Here is a 17,176-nt window from a genome sequence, read left to right as displayed (position 1 = left end):
TTGGCATTACATCCCCACACAGAGACAGAGGGACAGAGCCGCCTCGCAGCTTAGTATTCATTAAGCACTTCCACAGTTATTAACTGCGAGGTTTCTAAGCCAGGTTACCATTCTTGCATACGTATATCATGAGGCTAACACGATGATACTTTTATGCCCAAGGAAGTCCAATCCGTAAATTGCCTAGTCCGGCACCGTGAATCGAACCCAGCCACCCTCAGCATGGTCATGCTTTGTAGCTGCGCGTCTTACCGCACGGCTAAGGAGGGCCCACTCAATCAATAACTGAGGAAATGCTAATAGAATACGAAGTTGAAAAGCAGGCAAAGTTCCAGTTGGAATGTAGAGCTATTGAAGAAAAAGAAGAAGAAGGGGATGATACATTGGTGGCCATTCTCCGCATAGTCCCACTCATGCTGCCACTTGACCATAGAGTCCAGTCTCACCATGTTCCATGTTTCGGCTTGAGCGCAGTTTCCTAGATTGGAACTCCGTACCTTCTACTGTGTTTGGACCACCGACGTTCGGCATGATCCTTTTTAACGCACTGATAATTTGAGTCGACATTGGTGTGAAAGTTCAACCCGTCGTCGATCATTGTTCCTAGATGTCACAGGCTACGGGGAAATACCATCCAAGATGATCTTTAGCTAATCCGGACACATTTTCGCTGGTGTCACTGAATCCCTGAGCTTCGCCGTTAAGATTCGATAAGCGTTGTCAGGGTAAGGATAAGGATCAACGTCAGCTTCTCGATACAACTCTTTGAAGCAGTTGAATTTTTAACTTTAATCTTCCGTTTGAAAGAAAATAAAATAATTTTAAAAAATGTCCTCACAAACTCATTAATGTTCCTCGCCAACGACAAACTGCAGCACGTGATGCTGATGACGGACTTCTTACTGCGAAACTCACTAACTGTACATTCGTTGTCCAGCCTGATTTTCAGCTTTGTTAGTGCCTCCAGCAAACTGTAACCTCTGGCGTTAGTCAGTGTACTCCCCATTGCATTGCCCAAGTATTGAAGTCTTCTCCGATTGATTGAAGGTCTTCGACTTTATTATACTGCGCCAGAGTACATCTTGTACACTTGAATCCGCCACCCAGTTGCTGTTTTCAGAAGCCCCGATAAGGCTAAACAATAAATGCCACGTCACACATTACATAAGCAGTTGCTATGCAGTGGCACAATGATTACAATCATTACTCCCGCCGTAGCCATCTTGTATGCAGGACATTGATAACCACCATTCGTGTAGTCGTTTTTGTCCTCCGGTTCGCAGAACAAGAATCTAGGTTGCTTCGTGCAGTCTCTAGGAACGTGTCCTCAACTTTCCTCCACAATCTTGTTGGCAGCATCTGCCGGTAATCATACCGCTGCTACTTGTGTACCACCGTACGCTCTCCTAAGCCGAATCGTCATCTGCACTTCCCCTAGCTTGTATTGTGACGACAGCGCATCCCTCAGTTCGTCTACCATTTTGATCTCGTCTCTCCACTCGGCCACTGCCTCCTACGTTAGAGCTCTAACGTTACCTTCATTATTATTATTATTATTTCAGACTAAGGCCGAAGTGGCCTGTGCGGTATGTAAGAGTCTTCTCCATTCGGCTCGGTCCATGGCAACACGTCGCCAGCCACGCAGTCTACGGAGGGTCCGCAAGTCATCTTCCACCTGATCGATCCACCTTGCCCGCTGCGCACCTCGCCTTCTTGTGCCCGTCGGATCGTTGTCGAGAACCATTTTCACCGGGTTCTTGTCCGACATTCTGGCTACGTGCCCGGCCCACCGCAGTCGTCCGATTTTCGCGGTGTGAACGATGGATGGTTCTCCCAACAGCTGATGCAACTCGTGGTTCATTCGCCTCCTCCATGTACCGTCCGCCATCTGCACCCCACCATAGATGGTACGCAGCACTTTCCTTTCGAAAACTCCGAGTGCGCGTTGGTCTTCCACGAGCATTGTCCAGGTCTCGTGTCCGTAGAGGACTACCGGTCTAATGAGCGTTTTGTAGATGGTCAGTTTGGTACGGCGGCGAACTCTATTCGATCGAAGCGTCTTACGGAGTCCAAAGTATGCACGATTTCCAGCCACTATACGCCTCCGAATTTCTCTGCTGGTATCATTTTCGGCAGTCACCAGTGAGCCCAAGTACACAAATTCTTCTACCACCTCGATTTCATCACCACCGATGCCAACTCGCGGTGGGTGGCTCACATTGTCTTCTCTTGAACCTCTTCCTATCATGTACTTCGTCTTCGACGTGTTGATGACTAATCCGATCCGCTTGGCTTCTCTCTTCAGTCTGATGTAGGCTTCCTCCATCTTCTCAAAGTTACGTGCCATAATATCTATGTCGTCGGCGAAGCCAAATAGCTGGACGGACTTATTGAAAATTGTGCCACTCGTGTTAATCCCTGCTCTTCGTATTACCCCTTCCAAAGCGATGTTGAATAGCAGACACGAAAGACCATCACCTTGCCGTAACCCTCTGCGGGTTTCGAAGGGGCTCGAGAATGCCCCTGAAACTCGAACTACGCACATCACCCGATCCATCGTCGCTTTGATCAACCGTGTCAGTTTATCCGGAAATCCGTTTTCGTGCATTAGCTGCCATAGCTGGTCCCGATCGATTGTATCATATGCGGCTTTGAAGTCGATGAATAGATGATGTGTGGGCACGTTGTATTCGCGGCACTTCTGCAGTACTTGGCGAATGGCGAACACCTGGTCCGTGGTGGAGCGTTCGCCCATAAAACCCGCCTGGTACTGCCCCCACGAACTCCCTTGCAATTGGTGCTAGTCGACGGCATAAAATTTGGGAGAGTACCTTGTAGGCGGCGTTCAGCAATGTGATTGCGCGGTAGTTGCTACAATCCAGCTTATCGCCTTTTTGTAGATGGGACACACGACACCTTCCATCCACTCCTGCGGCAAAACTTCCTCCTCCCAAATCTTGGTAATGACCCAGTGCAGCGCTCTGGCCAGTGCCTCACCACCGTGTTTAAATAGCTCTCCTGGTAGTTGGTCAACCCCAGGGGCTTTGTTGTTCTTCAGCCGGCCAATCTCCTCCTGGATTTCCTGGAGATCCGGGGCCGGTAGAATTATGTCCTGCGCGCGTTCCCCTAGGTCCATCACCATACCGCCATCTTCGTCTGCCACATCGCCATTCAGGTGCTCTTCGTAGTGCTGCTGCCACCTTTGGATCACCTCACGCTCGTTCGTAAGAAGGTTCCCGTTTATGTCCTTGCACATATCAGGCTGTGGCACGTGGCCCTTACGTGAACGGTTCAACTTCTCATAGAACTTTCGTGTGTTATTAGTGCGGTACAGTTGCTCCGTCTCTTCACGGTCTCGATCTTCCTGCTGACGCTTTTTCCTCCGGAAAATCGAGTTTTGCCTGTTCCGCGCCTGTTTATATCGTGCCTCATTCGCCCTCGTGCGGTGTTGCAGCAATCTCGCCCATGCTGCATTCTTCTCTTCTACTAACTGCTCACATTCGCCGTCATACCAGTCGTTTCTCCGATCCGGGGGCACCGTGCCAAGTGCAGCGGTTGCGGTGCTACCAATGGCGGATCGAATATCTCTCCAGCCATCTTCAAGAGACGCTGCGCCTAGCTGCTCTTCCGTTGGGAGTGCCACTTCCAGCTGCTGCGCGTATTCTTGGGCTAGCCTACCGTCTTGTAGCCGCCCAATATTAAGCCGCGGCGTCCGACTTCGACGCGTGTTGTACACCGTCGAGAGTTTTGAGCGCAGGCAAACTGCAACGAGGTAGTGGTCGGATTCAATATTCGCACTGCGGTAAGTGCGGACGTTCGTGATGTCGGAGAAGAATTTACCGTCGATTAGAACGTGGTCGATTTGGTTTTCCGTTTCTTGGTTAGGTGATCTCCATGTGGCCTTGTGGATATTTTTGCGGGGAAAGAAGGTGCTTCGGACTACCATTCCGCGGGAGGCTGCAAAGTTTATGCATCGTTGGCCGTTGTCATTCGATACGGTGTGCAGACTATCCGGTCCGATGACCGGTCTATACATTTCCTCCCTTCCTACCTGCGCGTTCATGTCACCGATGACGATTTTGACGTCCCGCAGTGGGCATCCATCGTATGTCTGCTCCAGCTGTGCGTAGAACGCTTCTTTCTCGTCGTCGGGTCTCCCTTCGTGTGGGCAGTGCACGTTGATGATGCTATAGTTGAAGAAACGGCCTTTAATCCTCAGCTTGCACATCCTTGCGTTGATTGGCTGCCACCCAATCACGCGTTGGCGCATCTTTCCCAGCACTATGAAGCCGGTTCCCAGCTCGTTGGTGGTGCCACAGCTTTGGTAGAAGGTAGCCGCCCGATGCCCACTTTTCCACACTTTCTGTCCTGTCCAGCAAATCTCCTGCAGCGCCACGACGTCGAAGTTGCGGGGATGTAATTCATCGTAGATCATCCTGTCGCAACCTGCGAAACCTAGCGACTTGCAGTTCCATGTTCCAAGCTTCCAATCGTGATCCTTTATTCGTCGCCTGGGTCTTTGCCGATTATATCGAGTCGCATTATCTCTTATATTGTTCGTAATTATTGGTTTTCCAGGCGGCTTATTGGGCCTGCGCAAACCTCCTGTCTCGCCGGAGGGCCGTCGTGTCAGGGCTGTTTAGCGTCCCACCTAACACCAGGACTTGGGCTTGTGCGCTTTGAGCGGCACACGGTCGCTTTGGCGGAGCCTACTTGCGGATACATGCAGCTTTTTATAGAGGTTTAACAGGGCCCACTGTCAAACCCCACCACATCCTAGGCAGGCGCCACAACTCGCAGATGGCCCGGGGAGGGATCGTCAAGCCCTTGGACATAGTCCCTGCTGCCCCTGCGTTACCTTCACTGCCCAATGAATAGGAAGTGAATGAAGGATCATAGGAACGCCTAGAACCTTCTTTGGCTCTCGATCCTCTCTCATGTTCATTAGGATCGCAGCGTACGTTCCTTCGTTCGACTTTCAAGGCGTTACCCTGCCTTGACCTTCTTCCGATGGGACCGACTTTTGCTTCCTTTTACTGTTACATTTTCTTTTTCACATTCTCCTTCTGTATTTTCAGCTAAGCGACTACTTTTAACGTCTTTGAAGCTGCTTCAACTCTCTTTTTAAACGAATTCTGCTCGTGTTAACTTACTTTAATGGCGGATTCGATACTCGTCACTAGTAGTTTGAGCCTATTGTGGCCATTGTTCTTGTTCTTTACGACGTGATAAAGCTCGTCGATTCGCTTCCTCACCTTTATCAGGTTGAACCTCCCAAGTTGCAGCACATTCTGGGTGGTATTACTTCCTCATCTTGCTGTGAACACCTTGTTCTCCGATGATACCGCTTGATGGCTTCCCTGATTCTCATCAGGCTTCCCGAGTAGCACAGATGTTTCAAGTTGGTTGCCGCAACTTTGGTCACAATCAAGTTGCTGCAACCAAATATCATTGAAGTGTGTTACTTGGGTTGTCCATACTGCTAGTACTAGCTAATGCTGCCTGCGGCATAATGGTGTTGTCTACTACTTCCCACTTCTTGAGAAACTGTTCGCCTTGCCTGCTCCTTCATTGCTTTCTTGAGTTTTATTCATTTTTTATGGATCCCCATCCTGGCAGTTATTTCTACCTGTCGTAAATAGTCGCCTGTTGTGATCCCAAGGGTCTCTTCGTAAACACTAACGTCCATGTAAGAGTTGACTCCGGCGTCTTATGTGAACGTGTTCAGAGCAGAATTGGCGTAAATCTAGAATGATACACCAGAACCTTCTACCCGTATGGTGACATAAAGTTTCACTTTACCAGTATATTATATACATTAATAATAATTTCTGTCTGTCTGGCCCTTTTAGACTCGGAAACCTATCGCCGGGCGTAAAAATTTGTTTTCAGGGGTTTTAGGGCCGGGGAAGGTTCTTAAGATGGTTCACACACATTTCTGCATAACTCGAAAACTAATCAAGCAAATGGAACCAAATTTGGCATGTGGAGGTAAGGTAAGAAGGTAAAGCATACGAACAACGTGTCCAGCCCACAGTAGTCTGCCGTGTTGTATGAGCTTAACAATATCCAGGCCTTTATACACCTGGTACAAATCGTGAATCATGTGACGCCGCCAGATATCGTTCTTCTGTTTACGGCAGAGTATTGTCCGATTGGGGATGTGTTTGAAGTTGTTGAAGAATTTGTTTATCTTGGAACGCTTGTGACATGTGACAATGACGTTTCCCGTGAAGTGAAAAGACGTATTGCTGCTGCGAATAGGGTATTCTACGGATTACCTAACCAGCTTAGATTCTGTAGCATGCAGACGGAAACGAAATTTGCTCTATACAAAAGTCTGATTCTACCAGTGGCTTTTTAAGGACATGAAGTATGGACGTTAAAAGAGGCGGACTGGAGAGCTTTCGGGGTTTTCGAGCGAAAAGTGCTGCGTACAATACTCAGAGGGAAACTAGAAAATGGTGTGTGGCGCAGGCACATGAATCATGAGCTGTATTAAGTATATAAAGAAGAAAATATTGTGATTCGTATGAAATACGGCTGGTTACTTAGTGCGAATGTTGTAAGAAAGAATAGCGAAAACAATATTCAACAGAGAAGCAGATAGGGCCGGCAACTGCCTGCACGCAGTGGAATTGGACTTGGGGACCCTAAACGTTCGGAGAAACTGGAGGAACATCGTCCAAGACCGACGATTATGGATCGACGCTGTAGCCAACCAGGTATTCAGGTAGGGGGTTGTACACATATTACGTAAGCACTTATGGGGGGAGGGAGGGGGTCTGTCGTTTTCTTACGGACCATATAAATTAAAAATCATTTGTATGGAAAAAATCTCACATGGGTGGAGGGGGGTCGAAATACCAGGAAAATTGCTTACGTAATAAGTGTACGACCCCTAGGTATTGTCCGCAGCACCCTACGCTCAAACACTCCGAAAGCTCTCCGATAAATCTCTTTTAACGTCCATGTTTCATGGCCTTATAAAGCCACCGGAAGAATCAGAGTAGTATACCGCGCGAATTATGTCTTCATCTTCAAACTACGGGACTTAGGCAGGTTACGAAGTTCGTAATAAGCCCTATTCGCAGCTGCAATGCGCCTTTTCACCTCGCGGGTAACATTATTGTCGCACGTCACTAATGTTCCAAGATACACTAACTCTTCTACCAAACTTTTCACCATCCAGCACCATTTCACTACCGCCACTACTAATGAACCTACGTTGATTGCCAGCAACCTTGTACTTAGTTTTGCTAGTATTGATCGTAAGTCTAATTCTCGCTGTCTCCCTCTTAAAAGACACAAAAGCCTATTCCACGGCACGGCGATCAATCCCGAAAATATCGATATCGTCCGAAAAGCCTAGGAGCATTTGCGATCTTCTGACTATGGTACCGCTTCTTTGCACACCTGCTCTCCTAATACGATAGATTCGAGAGTGCATAACCCTGCTTCAATCCATCTAAGGTTACAAATGATATCGATATTTCATCCGCAACCCTTACACTAGATTTCAATCCGTCGAACGTTATACGAATCAGCCGTATCAGTTTCGCCGGAAAACCAAGTTCTAGCATAATTTGCCATAATCCATTCCGTTTTACTGTATCGTACGCCGCCTTGAAATGAATAAACAGATGATGTGTCTGCAAGTTGTATGTACTCCCGGAATTTATCAAGGATTTGTCTCAGGGTAAACATTTGATCCGTCGTTGATCGGCCCTCACGAAAACCTGCCTGGTATTACCCAACAAAGGACTCTTCAAGGGGTCTCAATCTGTTGAATAGAATACAGGACATAATTTTGTACGCAAAACTAGGGAAGGGTTATTTCTTGATAATTGGCGCACTCCAGTCTGTACCCTTTCTTAAAGAAAGGGCCAATGAGGTCGTCCAACTAGCATGCAGGCACTTGGCTTCTCATATTTTGGACATAGCCTGTGCAGAACTTAGTTTCTGCTGCTGCTCACTGCCATGTTTGAGAATTGTTACAAAAAACTATAAAAATGAATAATTGTTGGAACAAATAAACTCACCAGCGATGATGATTGTGGACCGATGAACCTAAGTTTGGCGCGAAGCATAAATTGAAGCCTATAAAATCACTCTCGTCCCACAGAGGGAAATCCACACCGGCCATATACCTATTGCCAATGTTCCGCCGTTAAACACGCTGTGAGAGGAAAGTCCGATAACAAGCAAATGCACTCAAGACAAAAACTCAAGAATGCTGTCTCACATGGAGCAAAGAGTAAAGGATCTGCTTATGCCTTACCTACTGCTTGGAATATGCAGAAATGCCTTCGCATGGAAACGTGGTGTGGGGCGCATTGTGGTGCAATTTTCACACGTTTGGCAAATCTTGGCTTTCCTGCGTGGCAGTCGTAAATATTGAACGGCACAAACTAAGCTCCCAACTGACAAAGCCGTGAAAATAAGCACATCACTGGACCACAATAATATAGGCAAAGATGAAACTCTGATGGTCCGATGGAATCTATTCTTAGAAACACACAATCACTAGACAAACAAAATTTCACCACAGACCAAATAAAAACAAGCTTCTATCAATACGATCAAATCACGAAATTACATCCACGAGGGCAGAATGAATTGATCAAAATTTATGGAGTCATTCATTTTATTAATTGTAGGTGTAAAACAGTTTATTTCAATTGCGGAGACTACACGAACCACTGCTGAAGTAGAGAGAAACTTGATCGTCCGTGGAAATGCTTTGTCATACAGTATGGGACAAAAGAGATGAAACAAAAACGATTTCGTAACAAAATTCATAATTGGACATATACAACTAGCAACAGAAAAATTATTGAAATGTTTTATTCTTGCGAGATATTAACTTCGAGAATGAAGCAGAGTAGAACAATCTTTTAATACATAGCATGATACAGAAAAAAAGTATACAAATATTACATTACATTTGTTGTATACAACACTGTATCTCAAGAAGAAATTGCAAACTCTACTTCCACAGAAGAAGATCCGCACAATGCAGTACCATTCGCATCCGCAGACGGCAACATTGCGATCGTATTTGCACGATATGCCGATGCAGAGGCTGTAAACGGTAGAGCTGACCCCTAACCTGACGCCCACTAGCGAACGGAATGGACAGCAAACTTAGTACGGTAGAGGAATAATAATTTAATTTTTGACCAGCGAGCTGACTTTGGGTCGGGTCTGTCGACTGGATCAAGAAATTCGAAAAGATGCGAACAATTAAAACGATGTTTATGCACTGAGGTATGCCTCTTCATTGGTTTTTCGCTGATCCAGTCGGGAGTCAAGTGAGGAGTTTCAGTACAAGTAACGATGCTCATCGAAAGCCAGATTCAATTTTAGTAATTGATATGAGCAATTAAAATATTAATTAAGAGATTGCTATCCATTTTGCACAGCTCTTACTGCTTATATTCTACGTTATCTATTATACCTGTGTCGAAAGATTCCTGAATTGTTTTCAACCATTATTGATTGTTTAAATTTTGTTTTAATAAATATGTATTATAAATAGAAATATTGCGCTATTCCAATCTTTCTGTTAAGCGCTCAAGTAACACGCACTTCTAGCTTACTCAAGCATGATCCGGGAGTTCAATTCATTATTAAGCAACAGGTAGCATTACTGTTGACATCGAAAGCATTCAATTATTAAAAGTGGCTTTTGAGTAGAGCCGTTAAATCTAAGAAATGCGGAGACGGCAAATTCCCGCGCAGCGTACATTTTTTGATTGAGAAAGATTATCGGCCTCTATACGGCCGTAATCTGACAAAGTGACATCTCCTCTCCTTCAGATTCTTTGATCGAAATTTCCTATTAGAGGCAAAAAATAAATCAAACTGAAGTTGGAAAAACATTCATTTAACATCCACATTTATTTTTTATGTTCCACCTAGACCACTGAAATAGCACTGGGATATTCCAAACCCCAGATTAATCCACCTGGTGGTGCCTTTCTCGCGTATTATAAAAATGAGAAAAACATATAAAAGAGGTCAAATTTGCACTTTGGGGGATAGATTTTACTTTTTCCTTCAATTTATATCTATTTGCGGTCATTTGATTTTAATCCTTGGTAAAAAAACAATGTTTTTTTTCGATAAGCCAATAGCCAACTAGGCCGCAATCCGCGTAGATTGCAATTTGTTGCTATTAATTCGGATAATGCTAAGTATCAAAAAGTGTGTCTTACATTTTTGTACACATACACAAACATACATACACACATACAGACATCACCTCAATTCGTCGAGCTGAGTCGATTGGTATATAACACTAATGGGTCTCCAAGCTTTCTATCAAAAGTTCGGTTTTGGAGTGATCCTGTAGCCTTCACGTATAATTGTTATACGAAAAAAACAAAACATAATATTTGTAACCGCCGCATAGGGTATTAATAATTTGTCTACCTTTTTTTCACAACTTTCAAGCAAGCAAACTACTGGTTTAGCAGTGAAAAAAAAACTATTATATCTAAAACACAACAGAAGCTTGAAAACATCATTTCAGAATTTAATGTGTCCGCCGGCACACACAAAAGACCGCCCGGGCAGAGGCTCTTAGTTTCAGGAGAAGAAAAAAGAATGCGTCAATCTCTCCCACCTTCATCTTAATCGGAGCGTCACATTTCATCAACACTAATTAGCTGGATTCAAAATAGCTATATTCTGATCTTTGGAAGATAGCGTACTCCGACTCGGATCTTTCGAAATGAAGTTTTATTACCCATTTGAGCCTCGACTTCTGATGCTGATTAGTTGCGGCAACGACTCATCTGTTTCCAACCGCATATCGCATAATAGCTGTTTGTTCAGAGGTTGATTGTTGGTTCAAAGATGATGTTCAACATGCGACACATAGAAAAAGAGAGAAGGCATGTTTCTAAAACCTTTTTTTTCTGCTCACCCCTACAGACGGCTTGGTCATTCGATGACATTAAGTTTTGGGCTACCTGTTTGTCGCCAGTAGTCTCGGATTCACACGTCGCTCATCAACGATAAATTAATTTTATATGGATATCCATTTCAAAAAGCGCAGAAGTCGAGTGTTTCCATGAATGTTCGATGGTTCGCGGTATCTTCGGTTCCAACATCAGGAGGGCTTCTGGTCTTGCCTTCCAGTCGGTAGTTAAACTGATTTCACTTAACCCTTTGGCTGCAACACGTTTTTTTTCAAATGGTTGCGTGGATGTTATTTTTATAATTAAATTTTAGAAAATTAAATGTTGGTCCTGAATTCAAATCTACTACACCGTTATTCCTCTACTTTATTTTAAAATGTTGTATTTAATGTATGTAAATGCCTAATAACAGCATATTCAAATATCTTTTTTAAATTTTATTTGTTATTTCTCTAATTTATGCATTAAGCTCTTAGACTATTTGTTCCATATTTGATTAACTCTATCATTCTTATTTGCTGTGATACATGTTTATTGTTTAGTTATTATTAAGTAATATATTTAAATTGCCTTATGATTTTCCTTCTGGTTGAAGTGAGCCTTTCAAACATTCTAGTTTTGGCGTTACGAAAAGGCAATGTAAAAAAATGGTTTTACTTAATTAATGTACCACTTCTGTTCACAGAATAAATATTTTCTTAAGGTGAAGGTGGGTTGAGTACCAAAACAAAGCTTTGAAAGTATTGGTACAATAAAAACTGTCATATACTGTAGTAGTATTGGTGTCGTATTTATAAAAAAACAAAGAATATTAGTAGGGTGGTTCAAAAACGACCCAGCACCACCACGCTCACTCGATTCCGTCTCATGCTTCGAGTGTCCTCCAAAAACCGATTTGAACAAAAACTGGTTGAGCGCAAGCCGGTTCAAGTTTATATGAAAACTAGTATGGGAAACTGAACCTTTTATTACGCTGGCTAAATTGCCTCCCCTCCAAACGCTGGCGAAAAGAGCTGAAAGCAACATTCCAGAGACTTCACTGAACGAAAACCGCATCGCAGGAAAGATCCATTGATTTCGTAAAGCAAAAATATCATTTTACTCACCCCCATGTCACACTTTTCGTTTGAAGCATCTGCCCCTGGTGCGATAGTGTAGACTAGACTAGACTAGAAGTATCTGCCCCTGGTGCGATAGATATTACTGACGAATTCTGGGTACATATTTTGTTGAATTGCACGTTTCACTGATGCCTTCTGAGAAGCCCAATTATCGTACTAAAGATTCGCAACCTCAATTAAAATCGACTCCCATCTATTGGAACGACCATTCAATATGGATTGTCTATGGAGTTAAAGCTCTTGAATATTTCTTCCAGTCATATGGTCTCCCCCCTCGCCATCGCCCAATGACGGAGTGCCAGAATCATAATAATGTTAAATTCAAGCTCGCCATATCAACTGTCATACAAACCTAAAACGACCGGTGCACGGTAAGCTTCTATTCAAACCTATTCTATTCAAAAAATCATAATCGACTGAGCGTGGCGGAGCAAAATTATTTTTTGAACCACCCTAGTTATTAGTTTGCTGCTTCCGGTGCCGTTGTTGACTTTCGCTCCGCGATCAGTTTTTAATCGTTTTTTTCGGGCAAAAATAGCAGTTTATATTAAGTTTTCTATTTAAACAAGTGACTGATTTCGAAAAGTGATGTTTAATTTGCATTCCATCAACATTTCGGGCTGCTCATGTGCGGAGATGTGAGTAAAAACTTGATTTTTTCAGTGCCCTTCATGAGGAAGTGCAGTGATAAACCCACCAAATCGCGAACGGCTAATAAATTGGCACGGAACTGCTGATTTAGAATATTATTCGAGCCGAAATACATAGGACTCTTTGGATAAACATGTTCATTATCACGGGAAGTGAATAAATATGCTGTGAACAGGTTAGTAATTTGAATATTAAGCTTTTGTTCGAAGCTGTTCGATGAATTCGAATGTCGGTGGGAGAGGAGTGCGGGAGGTGTGGTGTTGACCCGTAGAAGGTCCGGTGCCACATTGACTGCCATCGTGGTACTCTTCCAACTATGTCCTTAAAACTATATGCGGTTGTAAGAATTATTTGGTTTTCTTAGTAGAATGTCTGCGTAATATTCTTTTGGGGTCGAACTAATTCTAACTTGCACTCGAAGGGTTAACTGAAGATGGTTGGAGCGATTACAAATCAGCCGTCATAAAAAGAACAACATATGTCGGAGCTACTGATTTTGTGGCTGAATATCAATAGCCCTTTCTAGGTCTAGGTTGTAGGTCAACAAAGGATGAAGACATGAGACTCCATAGCACGTATATTGGAAATGATTATTTCGCAGCATCTATTAGCAATACATATATACGCCTGGAACATGTGTGGTTGTCTTTAAACCAGGGATTCAACGCGATAAGAACTTATTTTGCTTACCGTAAGGTTTTGGGCTGCATTTATGAATAAATCCTCGACCAAATAGATCGATGTTAAAAGTGCAGGAACGTTACTCACCTGAAAAAAAGAAGAATGAGAATAGATTAGAGAAATAAAAAAACTGATGTTGGAAAGTTGATTCATTTTATGCAGAGTTCAACTATTGATCGAAAACAAATGAATAATCAATGAAAATGGCCGATGCATTTCTACGGGAATATTTTTTGATGGGTTTAGTGCATGCAAATGGTCACTCAGGTCAGGTATATACACACCCTTGGACCATCTGGATTTGTTGAACAAATTCAATGGTTCTGAAATTTTACTCTTGGTTGTTCCTATTAAAAGTTCCTTTATTATTCAATTTGTTTTCCCAGTAACTTTGCCGTGATTTATTTTGACGGTTTACGTATTCAAGGCCCTCGTAGCTGACGAGTTATTGACATATGTACAGCGTAGATAGTTCAACATTGATTACCGACAAAAAACTGCTTGCATTTTACCGCCATGTATACCAAGTTTCTGTTTTGCAGTGTGCATTAAATCGCGTTTTTTCTGCATTTAATTTTATCACTTCCCATGACTTAGAAAAATTCTAAAATCATTTGCTGTTTCGTTTTTATTATCTGATCATTAAATTAACTTCTTTGTGATGATGACTTTATCGTTAATTAGGAACGGCAGTACAATACGTAGGAATCTTTAGTAGCTTAGTGACTTCATATGCTGTAAAGCAGACTCAGCTGTAGGATGCTGGGTTCGAATACTGGTTCGGTCTAGAATATATGTCTATATCGCGGGGGCGCATAGTTGTGTAGACCCGCGGAGGGTCATTAGGTGATGTACTAGCTGATCTGTCGAACTTCGTCTCGTTTATTTTTTGTATTCACAAATTAAGTTTGGCGTTTGCTTTGTGTTTCTGATTGAGGTGGCAAATGCGTAATTGCAGAGCAAACGTCAAAACTTTTTTTCCTTTTCTACGTGCCAAATTTTATTTTATTTTGAATAGGAGCCTTCCTCCAGAGGAGGGAGGTATCTTTAATCGCCACAGAAACAGTTCTTGCCTTAAAATATCTCCACATATCAAATTACGTTCCATTTGTTTGATTAGTTCTCGGTTTATGCAAGAAATATTTGTTTCAGCCCATTCCAGACCGCAACCAAACCGGCCAAACTACATTCGGCCAAATGGCCTGTCACCGTACAGACAGACTGACATTTATTTTCAGCATTAGCTTCTTAGGGAGATCACGGCATCATCTGCAAGTTATATAAGCGTGCATTACCCTTCCAAACAATTTTCAATATCTTCAACATAGAAATTTTAAAGCAAGGTACTTAAACATGAACCTTGCGGGAGACTCATGTAGCTATTTCTGGAAATTATCAGAGTGCCGAGTGTAAAGTTCATTTGTTTTTCTGACAACAAATTGTTTAAGAAATTATTCGAACTAACGGTGCAGATTGTCTGACAGTACTTCTATGGAAACTGAATCAAAAGCGCCCTTAATATCCAAGAATACTGAAGCCAGTTGCTCCTTGTGCGCAAAGGCCAGCTGAATATCCAAAGAAAACAACGCTAGACACCTTTTCGAAAACCAAACAGAGTATTTGACAGTACACCCGATTCTTTATTTACACGGGGGATGCGTGTAAATAAAGGGGGACTTTGCAAGAATTTTGTAAGGATTTTTTTTTCACATAGCATGGCAATCGGTCGGTATGAATTGTGATCAGACGCTGGTTTCCCAGGCTTTTGAATAGCTATTACTTTAACCTGTCGCCAATCTGGGGGCACAATGTTGTACTCCATGAAACAGTTGTACAGGTCAAGTAATCATCTTTTTGCGATATCTGGGAGGTTTTTAAGAAGATTGAATTTGATGTTATCGCATCCCGGAGCAGAGTTATTCGATGAAAGAAGAGACATAGATAGTTCCAGCATTGAGAATGGTTCACCCTAAGAACCGGGATCAGTGATTGATTCTCGATATATCGGTTCTGCTGGTACGGAATCTAGACAGACCATCCATCGATTGGAGTATTCTTCACTCTCATTTGTAGAAATGCGGTTCCGCATGTTGCGGGCCGTTTTCCAAAGTATTATCATTGAGGTTTCTCGTGATACTCCCTCGACAAAACGTCGCCAGTAGCTACGTTTTTTAGCCTTGAGAAGATTTTTGAGCTTTCTTTCAAGCCTCAAATACTCTTCAGAAAGCTCAGACCTTCCGTGTTTACGAAAAGCCTTGAAGGCGTCAGATTTTTCAGAATACAACTTAGTACTGCTGCCACGGAATCGGGATTTCTCATTGCCTCTAGGAATAACCTGTCCCGTCGGAAGAATCCAACAGTCTTGATACAGGAAGAATTTTGGAGCTTACAAAAAATCCTATTGAAAAATACATCCTGGAAAAAATCATACAACAATGTTAAACATAACTCAGCCAAACGACATTTATTTGAATCATACCAGCAACCTACCAGAATCTGTATAAAATCTTGGCATGTACAAAATTGCTTAAATTGTTAAACAAGTTGACAGAATTGTCAGTTTTCAATTTGCCAGAACATAACTTAAAAAAATAGTTTCTGTCAACCAAAATCCCGGCTTTTTCAGGTTTTATCAAATTCCCATTTTCCCTGTTCAGTGATTATCCCGCAGTATGAACTACTTCTTGTATTTCATACCTATAAAATAACTAAAGAATATGTTGCATCATTGTTAAGGTTTCAATATTTTAGTTGAATAAAGCGTCTAGCTTAATGGTTAAATCCTGAATAATAAGTGTTGTTATAAAATAACATGTCGTTTCAATAATGTTACAGTACATCGTAAATTACGTTTGCAATATTCTTCCAGATCCAGCCACTCACTCAAGAATTATTCATCAAAAAATATGCAAAACATTTTGTACATTTTTCAACATTTTTTTCAATTCCTAGGGCACCTTTTATAGAACAGACCCCAAAGGAGAAAATATTGAAGAGAGGTGTAAGAAATTCAAGCAGTAGTTGTTTCTATAATCTCGAAAATGAAAATGAGAAGAACAGCTGATAAATGAAATCACACAATACCAACTTATACACCCAAAAAACAAATCTGACAATTATTGTATAAAATCTGAGCATATACAATTCTGTAAGCTTTTTATACAAATATTGTATTAAAATAATACAAATCTGTATTATTTTAATACAATATTTGTATAAAAAGCTTACAGAATTGTATATGCCCAATTATTATACAGTTTCTGTAAGGTTCTTATGCAGAATTGTATTAAAATCTGCCATCCCCTGGTTGGGTGTACTGTTTGCTATTCTTTGCTATTCAAAACATAATTGATCACGTGCGTATGACTGACTCGTTTAATGTCTACCGCGACGTGTTCCTCTGGCAGCAATCCATCAAAAGTGTAACTGGAGGGCTCAATCATTATCGCCTATGACACCATTATGTTATCCTTTTTGTCGTGTTTTGTTATGCGAGCTTACAGATGCTCACATCGCAGCGGGAAGTGATGTGTTTGTAGGTATCTATATCGAATTAAAATTAGCTGCATATTATTGCTGTCTCCAATAGTAGCAATAGAAGATGGTTGTTCTGATGCAGTTCGACGTGGTTGATCTAATTTTGATATGGGTGAGCGCATGCACTTCAAGTGTCAACTGTCAAAACATGTGCGACTGATCTTTTTCACTTCATGTTGTCAGCGGTGCTTCCGTCGCAGTCGTCGTGGCCTTTTTTCCATGCCATCGGGATATTATAGATGGTGTGTGATCGAAACG

At 42.4% G+C, this 17,176-nt stretch overlaps 1 protein-coding gene across 1 annotated transcript in view; it reads right to left on the bottom strand.

Moving 5' to 3' along the window:
* The window catches only part of LOC134209561 (uncharacterized), a 256,126-nt gene that overhangs the window by 57,669 nt on the left and 181,281 nt on the right, over window positions 1-17,176 (bottom strand). The window lies entirely within an intron of this gene.

This window comes from Armigeres subalbatus, chromosome 2 (genome assembly GCF_024139115.2).
Source record: "Armigeres subalbatus isolate Guangzhou_Male chromosome 2, GZ_Asu_2, whole genome shotgun sequence".
NCBI lineage: Eukaryota > Metazoa > Arthropoda > Insecta > Diptera > Culicidae > Armigeres > Armigeres subalbatus.
Note: the sequence above shows the minus strand (reverse complement) of the source record. Positions and strands in the feature narration are given on the sequence as shown.